This window comes from Puntigrus tetrazona, unplaced genomic scaffold, assembly GCF_018831695.1.
Source record: "Puntigrus tetrazona isolate hp1 unplaced genomic scaffold, ASM1883169v1 S000000174, whole genome shotgun sequence".
Classification (NCBI taxonomy): domain Eukaryota; kingdom Metazoa; phylum Chordata; class Actinopteri; order Cypriniformes; family Cyprinidae; genus Puntigrus; species Puntigrus tetrazona.
The window spans coordinates 82,189-104,043 of record NW_025047845.1 but is presented as its reverse complement, the minus strand read 5'-3'; the positions used below and the strand labels follow the sequence as shown (position 1 = coordinate 104,043).

At 41.6% G+C, this 21,855-nt stretch overlaps 1 long non-coding RNA gene across 1 annotated transcript in view; it reads left to right on the top strand.

Moving 5' to 3' along the window:
- The first annotated feature begins 7,966 nt into the window (after positions 1–7,966).
- LOC122333046 overlaps positions 7,967–21,855 on the top strand; it is a 33,161-nt gene continuing 19,272 nt past the window's right edge. The window contains exons 1-2 of the long non-coding RNA XR_006248574.1: positions 7,967–7,977; positions 10,850–10,949. This is a non-coding gene — a long non-coding RNA (uncharacterized LOC122333046). The remainder of the gene's footprint in view (positions 7,978–10,849; positions 10,950–21,855) is intronic.

Sequence of the window (21,855 nt, the reverse complement as noted above, 5' to 3'; positions counted from 1 at the left end):
ATACATAAAGTGCTTTTGTGGAAAGTGATCTAATATTTAGCGAGCCAAGTTTTATCGTTTGCTTATTTGAATTATAGGTAGTTTTAATTTGTTGGACATTAATTAAATTATTGCTTTTGATTAGGTTTGGACGTTCTCTGCATATTCTAATTCGGGGAACAGACACAGTCTCTATAGTGTGATATCTAGGTGAAAGAGTCTCTATGTGCTGAAAATTAACTGCCTTCTGTGACGTGAGGCAGCTAGCAGACGGTCGGTTTAGCGGTATTACTTCTTTCTCACTGGATACTTAAAACTGTCATTCACATAGAAATTAGACAAGATTGTGTTGGTCACCTCAATACTCCAAGGGAGTGAGACTCACATCACCTCCTGGCCACCAGAGAAATCGTAGGAAATCAACATGATCTTCTGCCACTTTTACTTGGTGAAACATTGCTCCAATCCACCCATAATCCCAACTGGCTCCTGATGAAATCTCATCAATACTCCTGAGAGTCTGTTCGTAAAATCAGGGCCTTGAAGTAACTCAGGCCTTGAAAGAAGTACCAATGAATGAGGCTACACAATCAAACACCACCCTTATCTTCTTTTTCTTTGGATGGTAGACACCATGATGAGGTATATACCACACTTTGCCCTTTGTACCTTTGAGCTGATCCTTTGGAACAAGTTCTGCAAACTCATCAATACAGTCTGAAAGAAAGTTGGCATATTCCTTTTGAAATACAGGATTTCTCTTGAATTTCCTTTTTAAACTTTCAAGACGCTGATCAGCTACTTGTTGATTGTTTGGCAATGATACATAATTCTTTTTGAATGGTAATTTAAGCTTGTAATATCCATTAACCAGTTTAGCAGAACCCAATTCTCATGAACTGCTTGTCTTCCACTGACATCTCTTTAACATCTTCATATGTCTTTTCACGGAAATCAGCATTATATTGTGATATCATCAAGTCATGCAGACTCACCAGTGATATTCGTTTGACTTGAACTGAAGCACTTGCATCACTTCCACTGCCTGTTTCTCTTAGTGATGGGCATTGACTACCCATCCAAGCAATGTTCTAACAGCATATGGCCCCTCATTACGACTGTTAATAATTTCCCATGGTTCCAGGAGCATGGAGGCATTGGTGCCAATTAAAAGGTCAACATCTGAATCAATTGAGGGGAGAGACACTCCTTTTAGATAGGACCATCTAGATAATTCCGTTTGAGTCGGAATGTTGTTCTTATTGACTGGCATGGTAGCTTGTGCATACACATCTGGAAGGGTAATAAAATTGTTGTCATGTAATGCACTCACTTCCCAACCCTGATATTACCTGAGTAACCACTGACTTCTCTTGATTTATTGTTCGCAGTAGAATGTTGGCTTTCCTTCCAATCATGCCAAGTTGAGTCATGAGAGCTGTGGTACAAAATGTGGCAGAGCTACCTGAATTCAGGAATGCATAGGTTTGTACTATTTTGTTTCCATTGTTTGCTTTCACCTTGACTGGCACAATTGCTAGTACTTCCTTTTTACTGGCCCCAATATGACCACAAGCATTGGAAGAAATTGCCTGACTGGCATCTGGTTGTTCTGGCTTTCCTGTTCTTTTATCAAACTTTTTTAATGTGAAGCACTGTAGGGTGCTTTTGACAGCAAACTTTACAGATTTTACTCATGTGAAATTAGATTGTTCCATAACTTCTTTATCAGTAGTCTCAAGCATATTTGAAATCCAAGAAAATCTTCAGAATTTAACATCCAAATAAATTAAACCAACATGGGAATATAACTTCTTTCAAACTTAAAGTAGTGATTTTCCCAAAGAATTCTTCTATCTTTTCTAGACCTTGACTGGCACAATTGCTAGTACTTCCTTTTTACTGGCCCCAATATGACCACAAGCATTGGAAGAAATTGCCTGACTGGCATCTGGTTGTTCTGGCTTTGTTCTTTTTATCAAACTTTTTTAATGTGAAGCACTGTTGCTTTTGACAGAAAACTTACAGATTTTACTCATGTGACCCTGGTTAAGACATCCAAAACATATTCATTTTTCTTTTATGAATTGGATTTTATCTTTATGCACTTTTCTTTTAAATTGAGAACAATTATCCAAAAGATGGCCATTTGTACAATACAGGCGAAAAGGTACTGTAAGGTTGTGATCTTTATACAATGAGATTGTGTCAGATTTTGTTGCACTGTCCACAGTGGTAGCAAACCTACTGCTAGAAGATTTAGGCTTGAATGTTTTTATTGTAGACTTTGATTTTATTATTTATTTATTAATATTTTGACTTGCTTTTCAATGAATTTGACCAAATCATGAAATTTTACTCTGTGGCTCACTCCATCTTGAAGTTCAGAGACCTTTGTTCGCCATCTTTTTCTAAGCTTGTACGGCAACTTGGCTACCAGAGATTTTAGATTGGAAGCAAGATCCAACTCTTCCATGAATGATTTCTCCTCCATCGCATTAGAGCATCCTCTGAGATACAGCTTCTGAGCCTTTGGATCTTCTGCTTTGATGGCTGGCCATGATAAAGCCTTTTCAATGTAAGCATTAGAGATCTTGAAATCATTGCCAAAATGCTGTCTAAAAAGTGCTTTGGCTCTTAGATACCCTCTTTCAGAATCAATGTGAAGACAAGTTTTTACCAGTTCCTTTGGTTCCCCCCTTCTGTATTGTTCTAAAAAATATAGTCTTGAGCATCATCCACCTTGCATTCAATTACATGTTCAAAATATCTCATAAATGCCCTAAATTCCATAAGGTCGCCATCAAAGTCTTTTACTTCCTTTGAAGGTAGAGAAGACAGAAGTGTTTGCTTGATGAGAGAGGATGTGATATTGTTTTGCTTTTGTAGAATACTGTGAATCCCCTTCTTTTAGAATGCTGACTTTAGCAGAGGCAGCCGCCAATTCAGTCTCCATTTCCAATGTTTCCTTTTTGCTTCCTTAGTCATTCCATTTGCTGGCTGAGCATTTTCTCCTTCTCTTCTAAGGCATGCTTCTCCTTTGATGCAGCATACCGTGCCTTCAGAACTGCTTGTTCTGCTTCTGCAACCTTTAAAGCCAGTGAATGTGAACTTTGAGAGCTTCTTTTCGACCTATGATACACTGAAGAAATACTGTCAACAGGAGCAACATCATCATCAATGTCCTTTGTTTCTGTGGCCCTTAAAAACCAAGAATTTACTGATGACAGAAAGTCTTGAATTACATGCATCTTTGGTTGATACCACTCATCACTATCCTTTTTACATTCTCATCACCCAACAAACACTGAAAAGACCTGTGTGCATCCTTGAATTCTTCCAATAATTCTTTATATCTCACCAAACTTTGTTTTTTTTCAACAATGTTCATCCTATTTTCCAACAACTCCTCATTGATGATGTTTGATCTGCGAGTTAGCAGTGCCAATCTTGCTTTTCCATGTTTTGTGCAGAGTCCATAGCTTTTCCAAATTAGATTGTTCCATAACGTCTTTATCAGTAGTCTCAAGCATATTTGAAATCCAAGAAAATCTTCAGAATTTAACATCCAAATAAATTAAACCAACATGGGAATATAACTTCTTTCAAACTTAAAGTAGTGATTTTCCCAAAGAATTTTTTTATACTTTTACATACTTGAACAAACTTGAAGCATGCTCTTTGCCTGCAGTTAAAATTTCATGCTTTTACAATTCAGATGAATCATGCTCTGGCCTGAGTGTAACTCAATTCAGATGAATCAATAATCCACTCCAATTGTTTCCAGAGCTGGTCTTTAGAGTGTTGTGGTGACTTTCCTTAATCAATTTGTCATATTCAATGTGCATTTGTTAACATTTATTGCAGACCTGATTACAAAAAATAAAAAGTAAAACAAACTTGGCCAAAGGTGTTACAAATCTTGGTTTCAAGGTTGGGCTGCCAACAAACAAAAGGTAAGGTCTAAAGACCATGTGCTTCCAGCAGGCCATGCTCCAGTAGGCCACACCCAGACCTTTAAGCCTTCATTCTCCTGCCAAAAACATCTCCAAAATAAAAGATAGATGCAAAAAACATTAACTATATAAACCTTTAAATAAAGTAAACAAATGGCTCCTACAGTTCCTGAAGAGGAACATCTCTAAGTTACATATGTAACCCGCTCGCTTTATGACGTCTCGTCCATCCTTTGATCTGATTACACATACTCTTCAGAGCATGATCACAGACCCATAGTCTTAATGCAGCGCCTCGTTCCTTCGAGGAACCAGGGATACAAATGTAACCAAGAGATGTTTTCAATGATTTACAGAGACTTATTTATAAATGTAATTTTTTACATTTAAATTAATAATTTCGATGGTATTTATATTTCCTTCATTTCTACGCCGATAATTATTCACAATTATTCAATTATTCATGTAGTCTTATGTTGAACAAATGAAACTGTGATAAGAATTAAATACTGGAAACCTGATGAGTGTAAAAGGTAAAAGCAGGTTGATCCAGATCTTCAGGTGTGTTCACTGATTACTGACAGGTAAGATCTTCAGAGAAGTAAGAGTACGGAAGAAAGGAAAGAGTGTGTGAGTGAAGGTGGTAGTGAATGTGTGTAGATGTGTGTTAGTTACAGGATCAGAGAATGACACTGTTCCTCTGTCATAGTCCAGATACACTCTCACACGATCAACATCCTGTTTAACACGAAAACCAAACTCATCAATCCATCCTCTCTGTACACTCCAGACATCAGTGTCAAAGAAAACACGTCCCTTTCTTTGGTTTGATTCTGTAGTTACTCCAAGACTCCACCATAGACTCTCTTTAACCTCCACATCCCAGCAGTGTGTTCCTGAGTTAAAACCCTCTGAACCCAGAACACAAGGAAAGATGTCAAATCTCTCTGGATTATCAGGAAGAGGTTGATTGTTCCCGCTGTATCTCACTCTGGTCAGATCATCAGACAGAAGAAGATCTGGATGAGCCGTGTTTGGATCCAGAATCACAGGAGCTGATGAGACACAATCAACAGCTGATTTTATGAATTATTATGAATTATGACACTCTATTCATCAAACACTGATTTTCCTGTCAGTTAGAGCTTCACTATTAATCATTAAAACATAGATTTTTCTGTGTCTATTAAACATTTGAAATAAAAGATACTGGTATATTAATACTTATTTTACCTCTGACACAGAGAGAGCAACTTCACGAACAGCCACAAAGTCTTTATTTATTTCTCTAGCAGCTGACGACAAATGACCGATATAAAAAAGTATTTTGATTGATATAAAAAATACAAATGCAATGAATAATTTTTACATTCAGTATTCTCATATTTGCATACATGTCTATTGTGGCTCTAACACATACATACATGTATGTTATTCATATAAACATACACATATTAACATACATATACTTTGGTGTGAAAAAGTGAAATGGCCCCATTCCTTATTTTTTATTTTTTTGCATGTTTGTCGAACTTTAATGTTTAAGATCATCAAACAAATTTAAATATTAATCAACGATTACACAAATAAACGTCACATGCAGTTTTTAAATGAACGTTTTTATTATGAAGGGAAAATAAAATCCAAACCCACATGGCTCGCTGTGAAAAAGTGTTTGCCCCCTAAAGCTAGTAAGTGGTTGATCCACCTTTAGCAGCAACAACTGAAGTCAAGCGTTTGTGATAACTGGCAGTGATTCTGTTACAGTGCTGTGGAGGAATTTCGACCGACTCATCTTTGCAGAATTGTTGTAATTCAGCCACATTGGAGGGTTTTCAAACATGAATCGTCCTTTTAAAGGTCATGCCTTTAACATCTCAACAGGATTCAGGTCGGGACTTTGATCAGGCCACTCATTTTGTTACCAAGTCATTTTGTTTTTCTTCAACCATTCAGAGGTGGACCTGCTGGTGTGTTTTCTATTATTGTATCATTTTGTATCATAATGGCTCTCACTGTGGTTCCTGGAGTCCCAAAGCTTTTAATGGCTTTATAACCTTTTCTAGACTGATAGATCTCAAATACTTTCTTTCTCATTTGTTCCAGAATTTCTCTGGCTCTCAACACAATGTGTAGCTTTTGGTCTACTTCACTTTTTTCAGGCAGGTCCTATTTAAGTGATTTCTTGATTGTGAACAGGTGTGGCAATAATTGGGTCTGGGTGTGTCTATAGAAATTGAACTTGAAAAAATAAAAAAACAGGTATGTGTGTGTGTGTTTATTATTAATTATTAGATGTTAATATGTTTAAGAATAATTTTAAATTAAACACTGTTAAAAACAAATAAAATATTTTGTTATTTTGTTTTGTTCAGAATCATGCTTTTTATTTGAGACTAAACAAATTGTAATTCTCAATTTATTCAGCTTTACTGTCAGTGTTGTTACAGTGAATATTTTAGATTTTCCAATCAATAAAATTAAACTCATATCTGCTGTATCACTGTAACTGTGAATAGCATGTAGAGAAGTTGTTCTTCTCTTGTTTTTGGTTTATTTTGGTGTAGTAGCTCATCTGGTTATTCACAAATAAATCTGTAAATATTTCCTCATGCATCATCTCCAGTGTGTGTGTAAGAGCACAGATCTTCTCCAGACTCACGTGATTCATTAAAAGAATGTTGATTTCTGAATTATGTTTTCTTTCATCTGTTTCATAAAATGTAAAGACACATATGCTGAATGAATTATTATTTCATTAATTATATATATATATATATATATATATATATATATATATATATATACATACATTACTTTTATATATATATATATATATATATATATACATACATTGCTCACAAAAATTAAAGGAACACTTTAAAGAAACACATTAGATACATCAGATCTCAATATGAAGTTAGATATCTATACAAATAACGACAGGGCAGTGTCTTAGGAACAAAAGGATGCCAAGTCATTCTTTGAATGGAAATAAAAGTTTTCAGCCTACTACCTGCATACTCTTGCCACGTGAGGCCGTGCATTGTTGTGCATTAGGAGGAAACGAGGACCTACTGCACCAGCGTAGGGTCTGACAATGGGTTCAAGGATTTCATCTCGATACCTTATGGCAGTCAGAGCACCATTTCCTAGGCAGTTGAGGTCTGTGCGTCCCTCCATGGATATGCCTCCCCAGACCATCACTGACCCACCACCAAACCTGTCATGTTAAACGACGTTGCAGGCAGCATAGCGTTCTCCTTGTCTTCTTCAGATTCTTTCACGTCTATCACAGGTGCTCAGGGCGAACCTGCTCTCGTCTGTGAAAAGTACAGGGCACCAGTGGCGGATTCTGGTGTTCTTGAACAAATGCCAGTCGAGCTCCACGGTGCTGGGCAGTGAGCAAAGGGCCCACTACAGGACGTCGGGCCCTCAGGCAACCTTCATGAACCTTCATTGTTTGGGTAGAGACATTCACACCAGTGGCCCTCTGGAGGTCATTCTGTAGGGCACGAGCAGTGCTCAGCCTGTTCCACCTTGCACAAAGGTGCAGGTATCGGTCCTGCTGAGGGGTTGAGGACCTTCTACGGCCCTGTCCAGCTCTCCGAGAATAACCACCAGTCTCCTGAAATCTCCTCCATGTTCTGGAGATTGAGCTGGGAGACACATTAAACCTTCTTGCTGCAGCACGTGTGGATGTGCCATCCTGGAGAAGTTGGACCACCTGTGCAACTTTTGTAGGGTTAAGGAATCGCCTCATACTGCCAGTAGAGATAATTATGCAAGCCAAAATCAGCATGAGTGTGTGTGTATGTGTGTGTTGTCTGTCTCTGTGTGTATGTGTGTTTGTGTGTCTGTCTGTGTGTGCATGTGTGTGTGTCTGTGTGTGTCTGTCTGTGTGTGTGTCAGGGTTCCAGGCGTCTCCTCAGGACCGGTTTCTGGTCATGGCAGCAGAGATGGAGAGCAATGGTGGAGCCGGCGTCTCGGAGCTCGCTCAGTTCTGGAAGGAGGTCTCTAAAGCGAATGTTATGGAGCACAGGTGACGTCTCTCACACACCCAGTGCATTCTGGGAACACTCTCACCAGTACAGCAACATCCCTTTGTTTCCACAAAACAAATCTGTCCATCAACCTTCTCAAAACAACAAAAAAAAGGATTATAAAAAGGATACCTTGATATGTATTCACTGTTGCACTCTTTAAATACTCTAAAGAGACTCATCTAATTGCAGTTTATCTGATAATGCAGTTAAAACTACATTTCAGGTTGAATGAACGTGTTTGTAAAGCTGCAGAATTTGGCAGCTTAAAAAATTATTACTAGTTGTTTCCCTCCTCGGAGGATTGCCACCTTAATGTGGTGGAGGGGTTTGAGTGCCTGAATGACCTTAGGAGCTAGGTTGTCCGGGGCTATATGCTCCTGGTAGGTCTTCCCAAGGCAAACAGGTCCTAGGTGACAAGCCAGACAAAGAGCGGTCCACAACACCCCTTATGGAGAACAATATCGCGACGTCGTTCGGTATGGCGCAGCTGGGGCCCCGCCATGGAGCCAGGCCTGGGGCCGGGGCTGGCATGCGAGCGCCTGGTGGCCGGGTCTTGCCCCACGGGACCAGGGAAGGCTCAGCCTGAAACAGCGGCGTGGAGATCTTCAACTCCCACCTCCGGCAGAACTTTGACTGGATCCCGAGGGAGGCTGGAGACATTGAGTCCAAGTGGACTATGTTCTCTACCTCTTTGGTCGATGCAGCCGTCTGGAGCTGTGGCTGTAAAGTCTCCGGTGCATGTCTTGGCGGTAACCCCCGAACCCGATGGTGGACACTGGAAGTAAGGGATACTGTCAAGCTGAAGAAGGAGTCCTATCGGGCCTGGTTGGCTCGTGGGACTCCTGAGGCAGCTGACAGTTACCGGCGGGCCAAGCGGACCGCTGCCCGGGTGGTTGTGCAGGCAAAAACTCGGGTCTGGGAGGAGTTCGGGGAGGCCATGAAAAATGGACAGCCTCAAAGAGGTTCTGGCAAACTGTCCGACGCCTCAGAAAAGGGAAGCAGTGCCCTGCCAACACCGTTTACAGTGCTGGCGGGAACCTGCTAACTTCGACTGGGGATATTGTTGGGCAGTGGAAGGAATACTTTGAGGACCTCCTCAATCCAGCCAACACGTCTTCCAATGAGGGAGCAGAGGCTGGGGACCCAGGGATGGACTCAGCCATCACCCTGGCTGAGGTCACTGAGGTTGTTGAGAAGCTCCTCGGTGGCAAGGCACCAGGGGTGGACGAGATCCGCCCGGAGTACCTCAGGTCTCTGAATATTGCAGGGCTGTCTTGGCTGACACGCCTCTGCAGCATCGTGTGGATGTGGGGGACAGTGCCTCTGGACTGGCAGACCGGGGTGGTGGTTCCTCTTTTTAAGAAGGGGGACCGGAGGGTGTGCTCCAACTATAGGGGGATCACACTCCTCAGCCTCCCTGGGAAAGTCTATGCCAGGGTACTGGAGAGGAGAATCCATCCGATAGTTGAACCTCAGCTTCAAGAGGAACAATGCGGGTTTCGTCCTGGATGTGGAACACTGGACCAGCTCTATACCCTCTTCAGGATACTGGAGGGTTCCTGGGAGTTTGCCCAACCAGTCCACATGTGTTTTGTGGATTTGGAGAAAGCATTCAACCAGGTTCCTCGTGATGTCCTGTGGGGGGTGCTCTGGGAATATGGGGTAAGGGGCCCTTTGCTAAGGGCTGTCCGATCCCTGTATGATCAGAGCAGGAGTTTGATTCGCGTTGCCGGCATTAAGTCAGACTTGTTCCCAGTGCATGTTGGACTCCGACAAGGCTGCCCTTTGTCACCGCTCCTGTTCATTATTTTTATGGACAGGATTTCTAGGCGCACCCAGGGGCCAGAGGGTGTCTGGATTGGTGACCACAGGATAGCTTCTCTGCTTTTTGCTGATGATGTTGTTCTGTTGGCTGCATCTGGCCAAGATCTACACTGTGCGCTGGGGCGGTTTGCAACTGAGTGTGAAGCAGCTGGGATAAGAATCAGCACCTCCAAGTCTGAGGCCATGGTCCTCAGTTGGACAAGGGTGGATTGCCCCCTTCAGGTTGGTGGGGAGCTCCTGCCTCAGATGGAGGAGTTTAAGTATCTTGGGGTCTTGTTCACGAGTGAGGGAAGGATGGAACGAGAGATCGACAGACGGATCGATGCAGCTTTTGCAGTAATGCGGTCGCTGTACTGGTCTGTCATGGTGAAGAAGTAGCTGAGCCGCAAGGCAAAGCTCTCGATTTACCGGTCAATCATCATTCCTACTCTCACCTATGGTCATGAGCTTTGGGTCATAACCGAAAGGATGAGATCCCGGATACAAACGGCTGAAATGAGTTTCCTCCGTAGGGTGGCTGGGCACTCCCTTAGAGATGGGGTGAGTAGAGGTGGGCCCAAGGGAGGTGTTCCGGGCATGTACCACCGGGAGGAGGCCCCGGGGAAGACCTAGGACACGCTGGAGGGACTATGTCTCTCGGCTGGTCTGGGAGCGCCTCGGTGTTCCCCCGGAAGAGCTGGAGGAAGTGTCTGGGGAGAGGGAAGTCTGGGCGTCCATGCTTAGACTGTTGCCCCTGCGACCCGGCCCCGGATAAGCGGAAGAAGAAGAGAAAGAGAAGAGAGTTGTTTCCAAAACAAAACAAAAATTGTTCTTGATTTTTATTATGACAGAAAGCCACACAAAAGATTGTTGAAAATTGCTTCTCGTTTTGATCATGCTGTGTTCACAAATGTACATTAAAGTCCCCCGAATAACTGGTGTGTGAATGAACACAGTGCCACGCTTCACTCCCAAATGATTTCATCCGTAATAAACTCTTGAACTGAAGAGAAGATGTGACCGTGAGTGAAGGTCAGGCTTTCTGATCGCTCTGTGTTTCTTCAGGCTGTGCTGTCACGTCCTCGAGATTCCCAAATCTATTCTGAGCAACTCGTTTGAGAGTCTGTCAGCGACGACTAATGACCATCAGGACCTGCAGAGCACGGTGAGACACACACACACACACACACACACACACAGACAGACAGACACACACACACACACACACACACACAAACACATATGCACACACTCAAACACACACACATCAACACACTGTGACGAGTTGGCTGCCCCTCCTAGTTATTGTCACCATCACCCCGTCCTTTATTCGCGGCCCTTCACCAGGCTCCCGACGGGAGTGGGGCTTGGTATTGTTCAGGTCTGGCGGCGTGTGACGAGGCACACCTGGAGTGAGTTTAGCCTCGTTACCGTCGCCGTTAAGTACCCGGACGCGCCCCTCCTCGAGAGACCGGTCTCTTCCCCGTGCATGCCTTGCTGGTGTCCTCGTGGGTCCAGGAAGGTGCGTGAAGGAGCTCGTCCCGCCGCTGAACAAGCGCGTCGTGGGACCCGTACAGTCCAGGCGGCGACTGCACCGGATACGGGCTGGCGGGCCAGGATGCCGAGCCGTTAAATCCCCTAAATCTCTGGCGACCGGAGGAAAGAAGCGACGAAGATGCCGCGGAAGAAGCCGCCCCCTCGCGCCCCAACAGGAGAGAGCCGTGTCGACCGCCGGACTCCGCCCCCTTACCTGGACACTTCCCCCCTGGAACACGGCCTCAACCTGCACTTTTCCCCGCAGCACGACGAGGACACCAGTTCCCCCTTTTATTTGGACACTTTTCCCCTGGACAATTTATTTTATACTTTTGTTTAATAAAAAGCCTCTCCGAGGCCTGACGTCACGCCCACTGTGTCTGTCGTTGGCTCCTCCCGTCACAGTGGTGGAGAATGCGGGCAAGGCGGAGCTTAGACGGCACAGTTGGGCGACATCTGATGACGTCATCCCCTCTCGCTCGTACCCACGCCGGGACGGAGGAACAACGGAGACTCGCTCCCAGCCACCAGGAAGGGTAAGTGACGCTTGCTTGTACTGTCATTTACTCGGTGGCTGGTTGAGCTGTTGAGACTATTTCACTCAAACGGCTCTTTACCAGGAAGGATCAACTCAAACGCGAAAATAAAACACAGGACAAGTTTTTGGATTTTTAAGCTTGCAAGGATTGCGCTGTCGATTGCAAGCGGGAGAGAAGCAGGTTTCTCCTTAACCTCCCTTTTGCCTCCGAAGCTCAGTTCGCAAGTTACTTTATTTATAGAGAAGAAAGGACAGAGCAAGATAAGTAAAAACAACTGGCAAAACAGAGACTCCAGACATGTTCGTCACATATCTTTTTGGGCGTCAGAAACTTCATTCCTTCAGATTCCCCTGGCGCCCATACCAGTCTAAGATACTATATAGAGGCCATGTCATGTCATTACCTAGAACAAAAAGTGTTATACCAGATGGAAACTGAAACTTGAAAGGTCAAAGTTGCAAAATGTCAATACACAGCTTCAACATCAATGCACAACTCCAACATCTCCCTCCTGTTTGACATTTAGCACCTTATAACATAACAAAGCATATGCATATTGAACTACACTTCTACTGATTACTTGATTAAATAGTCGATGCTTACTTTAAACAGCAAGGTTGGGAGAAAACCCCAGTATCTGAGGAAAAATTCCCAACCGACCCCCAAGATGTTACATGGGCGATCACCTGTAAGGCTTGCATCTTAATCATAATGTATACAATACAAAATTTAAAACTTGATCATAGGAGGAAAATGTGAAAATAAACTGAAAAAGAAGAATGAAATAAAACAGTGCCTCTTGTTCTTGGCACGGCTACTGTAGCTTGTCAGTGTACCTTTTGTATCATAACATCAGCACTCAGCCGTGTCACAGCTGTGGTTTTAACTGAGACTTCACACATGATACTAAAGCTCTCCATTTCTCTCTTGTTGGAGAAGCATGGTAAAACTGAGAAATGTCTGGCTAATCATTTTAGTAATCATTGCCCTTAAACATGGTACAACACAGATCATGCATACACACAGCAAACTTAAAACTGCAATTACTGGTGTGATCATTCTCAATAGCACATTCCACCATCCCCCACTGAACAGCCATGATAACAGTCCTTGAGTTGTTATGCTGTCTCTCCCCATGGCATCTCTCAATGCAGTGAGGTTGGCTATTGCTTGTTCGATTACTCCTCCGTCCGCATCGTTGTCTGGTATGAACGTGCAACATGATGTTCCAACTATTGCACACACTCCTCCGGTGGAGGCTGTGAGTTGATCTAACACCAGTCTGTCTTGAAGCTCCATCTGTCTCAGTGCTCTCAGCTCTTCCTGTATTCCCTTTATGGCGGCTATGGTGTTATTCACAAACAAACCAAAACGGTAATCCACCGTCTCCATGCGTAACATTAGTTTACCAACCCCATCCCATGGAAAAAGGGCCAGTAAAACTTTCTCTCCATCAGTCCATAGCTTGTGATCTTTGGGAACGTCCATCCCCCAGATAGAGTCATGTTTCTCAAAAGACCTTTTTTTCCGTCTTATTTTGTTAGGATGTGCACTTACAATGTAGGAATGGTCTGTCAGCAGGACAGGGGCACATCGTCCGGTCCACCTCGCGGGTAGATTGGAATAAATATTGTAGCCACATAACCACACATGTGTTGACTGCGGTGTGGTTCCCATGACGTCAGGAACTGTAAAATATGACTCACAAATTGTCAGTGTAGGATTAATTCCATTATGTTTACCTGCTACACATGCTGTAAAGGTCTGATTACAGTATGCCAAGGGGACATCTCCCATTTCTTGCTTTGGAGCGCCACCTAGTGTCTCTCGATTCTCATAACAGGTAAAAACGGACCCTGCCTCTATGTGCACCGGTCCACACAGTTTCTCTTCCCCTGTGGTGTTGAGTATTAACAAGTTCTTGAAAGTCAATGTGCTCATGTTCACAGGTGCAGGCAATTGGTTGTTCTTAGTGGAATTCAAATAAGCAGAGCTATAAGCTGATACAAGTGTTTCAGGAAACAATGTTGAGACATTTCTATATGGTCTAGGAACCATGCGTGGGTTTCTGCTTGCTGTTGGCATTTTAGTGCAGACATAACAGTTGGTTGAGTTTGTGCTATTTGCTAGGAACTTGGCATAAGCATACCACATGTTCAGATCAAATTGAGTTTTTAGTTCATGTCGTTCTGTGAACCAGTCAAATTTCACCTCTTTCCGCTCCTCTTCAGTCGTCTCCCTCTCCTCAGCATCCATCCACAGCAGGACTCCCACCAGGACTGTGTGATCTCTTTCCACGCCATGCTAAAAATGAGTAGGGCTCTGTTGGTTTCTTCACCGGGTTGAGACCAGCGAGGCCTATTGCCTTCACCACCCTTTGTAACCGGACTTCACACCCGTACTCGTCGTTTTAGGCAGGAAACTCTGTGACTTTTTTACAGTGGCTCTGATGAATCCACGTAGACCTCTCAGCGATCTTCAAGGCGGTTGGGGTAGTCAGCACCAAGGTGAAAGGTCCTTCCCACTTGGGCAAGGTCCAGTTTTTCCTCTTTACAGCTTTGATCAGGATGCTGGTCAAAGCCAGGTCTCACTCGGGTTTCCTGTGTAGACAGAGGAACGGCTGGCAGGTCATTTGCACTCACAACATCTTTAAATTTCAACATTTTGTTCATCCATTCTGCTAGTGTATGCTGCTCTTGTGGTTTCTCACACACATCATCACACAGCGGTAAGCTGAACGGTCTACCATACAGTATTTCAAACGGTGTTAGCCCTTTGTCAGTGGGCGTTATTCTCATATACATTTTTACCAGCGTCAAACATTCAAACCAATTTTTGCCTGTCTGTTCCATTGTTTTCCTCAACCTGAGTTTAACTGTGCCATTAGTTCTCTCAACCAATCCTGCACTCTGTGGGTGATAAGAACAATGGTTTTTTAGCTCTATGCCTAAATTAATGGACATCTGAGAGACTACATCATTCACAAAATGTGGTCCATTATCACTGTACAGTCTCTGAGGTACTCCATGTTCTGGGATAATTGTCTCACACAAAGCTTTAGCCACAGTTAGTGCATCAGCATGTTTGTAGCACTTCTTCCAGCCCATTTGGAAAATGGATCTACCAGCACCAAACAGTATTTGTACTGTTGGCAAGGTGTCAATTCAATAAAATCCATGTGGATAAACTGAAAAGGGTAGTCTGGCTTAGGAAATTGACCTCTCTTAGGCCTGCAGTTGCCCTGCGAGTTATGTTTACAGCAGATCGAACAAGATTTAAAAAATTTTTTTGAGTAGTTATTAAAACCTGGTGCATAAAAGTACTGTTCTACCCTATGCACCATCCCTCCTGTTGACATATGTGCTTGTCCATGTGTCAAAATTGCTGCTGTTTTGTACAAACTTCGTGGAAGGCACAGTTTGCCTTCAAGTCTGTATGTGTCATCTGACAGTTGTGCTCCTTTTGTTAACCACCTCTGCTTCTCGGATGCTGGTGCTTGCTTTTGCATGTCTGATATCACTGACATGTCTAATGGAGTTTCTAATGATGTTACTTTATGTATTTCACATATCTCTAACTTCCCTTGTGCAGCTTGCTTAGCTGCTTCATCTGCCTTTGCATTGCCAAGTGAAACTGGGTCAGTACCCTTTGTGTGCGCGGCACATTTACACACTGCAATTGTACGAGGGAGTTGAATGGCTTTTAATAAGTCTGTAAGGAGGGCGGCGTGTTTCACGCTTTGACCACTAGCAGTTTTCATGCCCCTTCGCGCCCATTGTGCTGCAAAATGGTGTAAAGTAGAAAATGCATACTGGCTATCTGTGTAGATTGTGACGTCTTTTTCTCACGATACTTAGCATGTTTTGTTAACGCTATAACTTCGGCTGCCTGGGCTGAGTAATGAGAGGGAAGTTTCCCTGCAGTCACTATCTCTTTTTCTGACACAACAGAATAACCACATTGATTTTCACCTTGGCTATTTTTAGAGCATGAACCATCTACAAACAGTGTCTCTCCCTCAGTTAATGGAACATCTCTCAAGTCAGGCCTAGGTTTGCAATTCTGTTCTGTGCTGGTCAAGCAACAGTGTGGTGTGCCGTCATTACAAGTTGGCAACAGAGAAGATGGGTTTAATGTCGTACATCTTTTGATGGTTAGATGTGGCTGTGACATTAAAATGGACATGACGGCTAAATGTCTTGCTGGTGATAGAAATGACATTGTTCTTCCGGTTATGGCGCGGTGCTGAGTGGAGGCGAGTCGGAGCTCCGCTACAAATACTGATTTAAATCTTATACTTTAACCCAACAAGCGTTGTCAAACTGTTCCCATTTAGACTTTTGTTACATCTTAACATTTTAAGATGCCACCAAAACCGATTAAACCGGCGCAGAAACAAAGCTAAATCTTACGGTACCTGAAGAGGCTGAGGCAGATGCTAAATCCAGCGAAGCTAACAGCGAGGGGCCGCCAGAAGTTAGCCAACAGTCTGCAATTCTCGAGGCCATTCATTCACTGAAATCGGACTTTGCCGAGCGATTTGAAGGATTGCTCCAGGCGATTAGTGCAGTGCAGTGCGACTTAAAGCTCTCACAACACGGGTAACAGAAGCGGAGGATCGAGTGAGTACCCAAGAGGATAACGTCGCAGAGTTGCAAACTCAAAACACAAAGTTGAAAACGGTCGCAGAATCTCTATCATCAAAAGTCGATGATCTGGAAAATCGTAGTCGTCCGGAGTAATCTCGATTAGTGGGACTTCAGAAAAAGGAGGGGAAGGACATGTGTGCTTTCTTGAAGAAATTACTCCGGAAATCCTTGGCAGGAAAGTTTTCCAGGCCCTCTTGTAATTGAAGAGCTCACGGGTGGGAGATTCTCCGAAGATCGCTCTGCATCTCCGCCGAGAGCTGTGATTATGAAATTCCTAAACTACGCTGACAAAATCCGTTACCTGAAAGCAGCCCGAGCAGCAGGCACCGTAATGTTAGGCGAAGAAAACTTATGTTTTTCTGGCGTATCAGCTGAACTGCACAAGAAAAGGAAGCGATTTGTGCGGTGAAGAAGGAGCTTGATCTCAACTTTCCAACTGCAGTGCACGGGATTTTGCATCCAGCTACTCTGTGCGTGTCATACACAAGGGAAAGCGCCACTTGTTCGGCGATCCTTCAGATACTCAGAGATTTTTGCGAGATCTCAAAGACAAAGTATAACAACACTCTAAGGAAGATGTTTCTCACTGGGATCAGTTGCATAAGCGTAAGCAAACTTATAGTTTTACCACATGTTAAATAATATATGTATATGTTTAGTAATATGGGGTTAATAATTCTGTCTGCTGCGGACTCGTCTGACTATCAGTCAGTTGTTCCTCTCCGTGAAGGGATCGCGGGTGGACCGACGTTGCTCCATAATCAGATTCTTTCGAGAAGTCTTGGGAAGTGTTTTCTGGGGAGGAGGAGTATTTCATTTGGGAAATACTTGTTTGTTAGCCAGTTTTGTTTGGCTGTATTTTGCTTTCACTATGTTGTTGCCGTTATGTTACTATGGTGTATTTTTTTTTTTTTTTTTCCTTTCAAATATAATAATAGTCTGTATATCCACTCTAGTACTCTCTGCAAGGATCAGAATAAGCTTATGCTTTATATACAATAATGGCTACCTATTTGATATCAATTTATATCCTGGAATATAAGGGGTCTGAACAAAATTGTAAAGTTAAAACAAGTGATGAATAGAATTCGGCAAATGAAAGCTAAAATAGTATTTCTCAGGAAACGCATTTAGCTACAGAGGATGTGGACATGGTGAGGAAGAGATGGCCAGGGCAAGTGTTTTCTGCCTCCTTTAATTCACAGTCTAGGGGGGTTATCACACTTATACATAAATCCATACCTTTACAAATAATTAACACTATTAAGGACAGACTTGGGAGGTATATAATTATTCAAGCTGAGATATTTTCTGTTAAACTGAATTTAGTAAATGTTTATGGGCCCAATGTGGATAATCCTACTTTTTACAGAAACCTATTTTTACTATTGGCTGAAATGTCAGGACATTTTGTCATAGGAGGAGATTTTAACTGTGCTTTATATCAGAATTAGACCGATCAACTAAATCAGACCTCTCTCATTTACAGACCAGAACAGAGTAAAACAGTTTATGCAAGAGCTCAATTTAATTGATATTTGGAGGAACAGACACCCAGAAAGTATAACTTATTCATATTACTCTAACACTCACAAAACATTTTCTAAATATTGATTATTTTCTTTTATCCGTTGATCTAATTTCCAAAGTCAAGGATTGCTGGTATAATAGCATATTAATCTCAGACCATGCAGCAGTTTCACTTATAATAAACTTTCCAAATTTTTTGAGCAGATCCCCAAGATGGCGCTTACATATAACCTGGCTGAGAGATCCCAAATTCTTGGAGTTCATTGATAAACAGATAGATTATTATTTTGAAATAAATACAAATCAAACATCAGCTTCAGTTCGGTGGGAGGCCTTTAAAGCTTTTATAAGAGGACAGATGATTAGTTACACAAACTATAAATATAAACAGTGTCAAGCTGAGATGATAGACCTGGAAAGCAAAATAAAGAACATTGAATCGGAAATATACCAAAAAATTACGCCCGATCTTCTTTTGGATCTGCACAAAATGAAAATTAAATATAATGAGCTTTCATTAGAACATGCAAAGAAAAGTTTGATGAGACTTAAACAGACTTATTATGAAGGGGGTGAGAGAGCGGGTAAGCTACTAGCCTGGCGTGTTAAGCAGTTACAAACTGAAAGAGCCATAAATTCCATTCAGATAAAGGAGGGGGAGGTAACATTTGATCAAGATGAGATAAATAAGTTTTTCAGAAACTACTATCAGGCTCTTTATAGCTCTGATTATCTAGAGAGTGCCGCAGAGAGACAAAAAGCCTTTCTGGATACTTTGGATTTTGAGTCTGCAAATCTGTGTCTCATGTAACCACTTGAGGATGATCTAAAATGTGAAGAACTAACTGAGGCCATTAACAGTATGAAGGAGGGGAAGACCCCAGGGCCAGATGGCATACCGATTGAGCTATATAAAATTTTCCATCATAAAATTAACTCGCCCCCTTTTGGACATGTACGAGAATCCCTGGAAAATGGGGCTTTGCCTCCTTCTCTAAATACAGCAATAATAACTCTGCTGTTAAAGCCTAACAAGCCACCAATGGAGTGTGGTTCGTATAGACCAATTTCTCTTCTAAATAATGACTTAAAAATCCTTTTGCAAGGTACTAGCAAAGAGACTAAAATACACTTACCTAAGCTTATTCATATGGACCAAAATGGCTTTGTGGGAGGCAAGGATTTCATAACATTCGTAGAGTATTAAACATATTACATGAAATCTAATACCAAGGATAATGCACTTTTGTCACTAGGCGCTGAAAAAGCGTTTGACAGGATTGAGTGGCATTATTTGTTCCAAACTATGGAGAGAATGGGATTTGGTAACAATTTCATGAAGTGTAGGTTAAAGTATCCTGTATGCTAACCCCTCAGCCGAAATTCTAACAAATGGAATAATATCTGCCTTTCAGACTCTTCAGAGGAACACGCCAGAGCTGCCGCTCTCTCCCTTGCTTTTCACCCTAGCGATTGAACGCTGGCTATGGCAATTCGCAAACATACACATATTTCAGGTATTAAGGTTGGACCCTTAGAGCATCGCATTTCATTGTTTATGGATGATATTATTATATTCCTTTCAAATTTAAAACAATCTATACCACCCTTGCTAAATCTGATTGAAATGTTTGGAAAATTTTCAGGTATAAAATTAATAATTCTAAATCTGAGTTGCTGTTCCTCCACAAAGCAGAGGCTTCTCCCCCAGTTCATACACCTTTAGGATCTCACAAAATGGTTTTATTTATCTTGGGATTAAAATCACACCGTCTGTTAATGAACTTGTAACATACGCTAATTATAAGCCCATAACAGATATTATATTTGGCCTGCTGAACAGATGGATAAAACTCCTATCTCGTTGATTGGCCGTGTTAATATATTAAAAATGTCAATTTTGCCTAAACTGCTATACCTCTTCCAATCCATCCCACTCCCTCCGCATTCATCTTTTTGCTCTGATGAAAAAACTTTTTACAAATTTCATCTGGAACAATAAGCGCCCTCGTCTCAGACTTTCTTTGCTCTACTTGCCTTATGACAGAGGGGCTAAACCTTCCAAACCTAAAATGGTACTACTGGGCGCTCAAATTAGAGCAGCAATGTTTTACTGATAAAGACTTTCCTCCGTCCTGGGTATCCATAGAGGCCCACTCTATTCTAATTCCTTTGAACTTATATTTATATTCAGCAGATGTTAAAAAGTTAATAAAGTTATACTAAAAATCCATATACCAGAAACACTATAGCAGTTTGGTTTGAGGCTCTTACTTATTTAGGTGAATTATCAAAACTTTCATATTTTTCACCAGTTTTTGTAACGAAAATTTCCATCCTGGCAGAGCTGATCAAGGATTTAAATTCTGGTCGAATCAAGGTATTAGTAAGGTGTCAGACTTATTTAACGGAGGAATTTTATGTCCTTTGAAGAAATTAGAACGAGGTTTGGAATTCCACTTAAAAGCATTTTTCAAATACTTGCAAGTCGTAGCTTCATTCATTCAAGACAAGGCCAAAGCCTGGTAGAACCCACTCTTTCTAGTTTGGAAAGCACTACACTTAATAGTTTAAAAGGTAGAGTCAGATTTCACTACTGTATAAAAAATTTGTAGCCCATTCTAAAGAATCTTTTAATGATAGACTTCAAGCATGGCGGAATGACCTTCAGATTGATATAACTGAGGATGAGTGGCAAATAGCATGTTCTAAAGCCCAAACTCAAACAGTGAACTCCAATTTTAGACTGCTTCAATATAAGTGGTTAGGTAGACAATATATTACTCCAGTTAAGCTACATCACTTCAACCCGAATATTCCGATGTATGCTGCAAATGTAAACAGGAGAAGGGAACTTTATTCATTGTATGTGGGAATGTACCAAAGTTAAGTGTTTTTGGGGTAAAATATTGAGTATTATAAGTCAAATTATTAGCAAAGTAATACCTCTTGATCCTGGTTTGTGTATTTTGCATATTCAACCTCTGAACTTTAAAACTACCAAACATGAAAATGTGTTGTTAACTCTTTGTTTATTGGAAGCTAAACATGTAATTGCATGTTCTTGGAAGAAAGAAAGAAAGTCCTGGCGTGGCGCAGTGGATAAAAGGGATGACTTCTTGCCTTGCATTAGAAAAGATTACGTATTTTTGAAAAACAAACTTAATGTATTCTGGTCTATCTGGAAAGTTTTCTTTGACTTTTACAGAGTCTAGATGGTGACTCTTTTGTGGAAATGATGGACATTGAGTGTATACAGACATGAAAAGATATTGTGGTATAAATATATATATATATATTTTTTTTTATTGTTTTTATTATTTTTTTATTTTTTCTTTTATTATTATTTTATTTTATTTTTTTCTCTCTCTCTTATGTTATCTCTGTGCTAAATTATTTTTATTTATTTATTATTTTCATTTTTATTTTACTTTATTATTTATTTTTAAATTATTATTTTTGTTCTCTCTTCTTGGTTCACTGTTCTTTGTTCATTTATATAACCTGGTATAACAAAATATATTGTATTGTCATCCAGATTTGTACAACAGTGTTTGAAAATAAAAATGTTGTTACAAAAAAAAAGAAATGACATTGTTTCAGTTAATAGTGCGTCGACTGAGTGTGGGACCAATAGTGTGAGTTTATGAAACAACACTACTTCAGCTGATGCCTGGACTGCTAGGGCTGCTGCACATACAGCTCTCACGCAAGGTGGGAGTGCACAAGCTACTGGATCTAGCCTCTTGGAGTAGTAAGCTACTGGTTTGTTCTTTCCCCCTGACTCCTGTGTCAGCACTGACTTTGCAGTCCACAG